The sequence below is a fragment of the Leopardus geoffroyi genome, chromosome C1 (assembly GCF_018350155.1).
Source record: "Leopardus geoffroyi isolate Oge1 chromosome C1, O.geoffroyi_Oge1_pat1.0, whole genome shotgun sequence".
Classification (NCBI taxonomy): Eukaryota; Metazoa; Chordata; class Mammalia; order Carnivora; family Felidae; genus Leopardus; species Leopardus geoffroyi.
Window position 1 is genome coordinate 89,877,419 of NC_059328.1, and position 1,846 is coordinate 89,879,264.

The 1,846-nt window shown below is 32.7% G+C and overlaps 1 non-coding gene across 1 annotated transcript; it reads right to left on the minus strand.

Moving 5' to 3' along the window:
- Positions 1–951: 951 nt before the first annotated feature.
- Positions 952–1,056, minus strand: LOC123600180. Its single transcript, XR_006713554.1, has one exon. It is a non-coding gene; the product is annotated as a U6 spliceosomal RNA (small nuclear RNA).
- Between the last annotated feature and the right edge of the window lie 790 nt (positions 1,057–1,846).

The window sequence follows — 1,846 nt, forward strand, 5'->3', positions numbered from 1 at the left end:
TATGTATTTTATATTTGAGAAAAACTTAGGGAGACTGGAGATAGAGAGAAATCAGTTTATAAGGTCACATTGCCTCTGAACTTAGTCTTCACATTTTCAGTACTCTGGTTGAGCAATCGTTCTATTCTCCCGTAACTGTTCAGTTGACTAAGATGGGAATGGTTAGTTAACATAAAAATACTGACTCAGTTCAGTCACTGAATATTAGATTACTAGAGAAATCTTTAAAGTCAAAATTTTAGTCTCGGGCATATTTTGTGTAATTCCTTTTATTGTCTTTAGGAAATTCCCAAATGACTACTAAAATGATTGCTAATTATATATTTTCCTTTCCTTCTCAAATTCACAGGGGTATTTTGAATAGCTAGCAATGCAGCAAACCAGTAACCTTGTCACTAGATATTAACTCTGCAGCAGAAGCACTAGATTGGTACCCAAATGCCATGACTGAATAATGGCATTCTGTAATGTATAACTTATGTTTTTCACTTGCTATTTATCTGTTTATTTATTTATTATTTATTAGAATTAGACTGAGACTATGGATTCTGTCCCAGAAAAATTAACAAAAAATATACAAAGAGAATTTTTCATATTTTTGTCAGGAATTGCCCGGACACATTCAGTTCTACTCATAGATCTCTCCAAAATCATGGATGCAGATTAATAATTCTTGTTCCATTTCAGAGGGAAAAAATGGATTTTTTTAACCTACATTTATATACATAGTCAGTAGACTTGTAATCTCTCATGTGGGCTCCACTATATAAATAATTTGATATAAAATTTCAATAGTTTTATTTATAATTCATGTATATAATTCCATAATGAGATAGTATATATTACAAGATGTATATAGAAGTGTTAGATGTATATAGAATTTTTAAATGATGGGATAAATAAAATATACGTATAATTTTGTACATTTTAATTCTGTGAATGAATATTTTTTGAACCACTTAATGTGTTCTTGCTCTACGTGTCCCTTGCGCAGGGGCCATACTAATCTTGTCTGCATCGTTCCAGTTTTAGTATATGTGCTGCCGAAGCGAGCACAATGTGTTCTCACTCTAAACTGAACACTTCTATTATGTTAGGAAATAAATATTGCAAATTTATTTATATTTTAAGTGTTCCTAATTATTTGGAAAAAATGTTTTGCCATATTTTTTAAACAATTTTTTTAACATTTATTTATTTTTTGAGAGACAGAGCATGAGCATGAGCAGGGGAGGGGCAGAGAGAGAGAGTGGGGGGGAGACACAGAATCCAAAGCAGGCTCCAGGCTCTGAGCTGTCAGCACAGAGCCCGATGCAGGGTTCAAACTCACCAGCTGTGAGATCATGACCTGAGCTGCAATCAGACTCTTAACCACTCAGCCACCCAGGTGCCCCTGACATATTTAATTTAAAACCTGTGTATGTCCCACAATTTCTGTGAATTTTTAACAAAGAAACCCATATTATTTGGTTTTAATACTAAATTTTGTTCCTTGTTTAGTTAATCAGAGTTGATTAGTTATCCAGGAAGATGTTCATTTGGGATCTTTATATTTGAAAGAGCGTGGATGTATGACCTTTGAGGAAAGACTGAATTTCTGATTTTTGTCTGAATAAAGCTTTCTAGAAGAAGCTTCTTTCACAAATCCAATACAAACTGCTACTTTACATTCAAGTACAATTGAGTTCAGCAAATATTTTATGGCATTTTCTTGAATTGTTTGCAGTGTTGAAGACATAGAGTTGAATATGATCTCATCCCTATAAGGAATGATCTTTTAGTCTAGTGGCAGAACAACTTTTATACCAGTTTTTATAAATTTTTCAGACAAATAGATCAATAGATA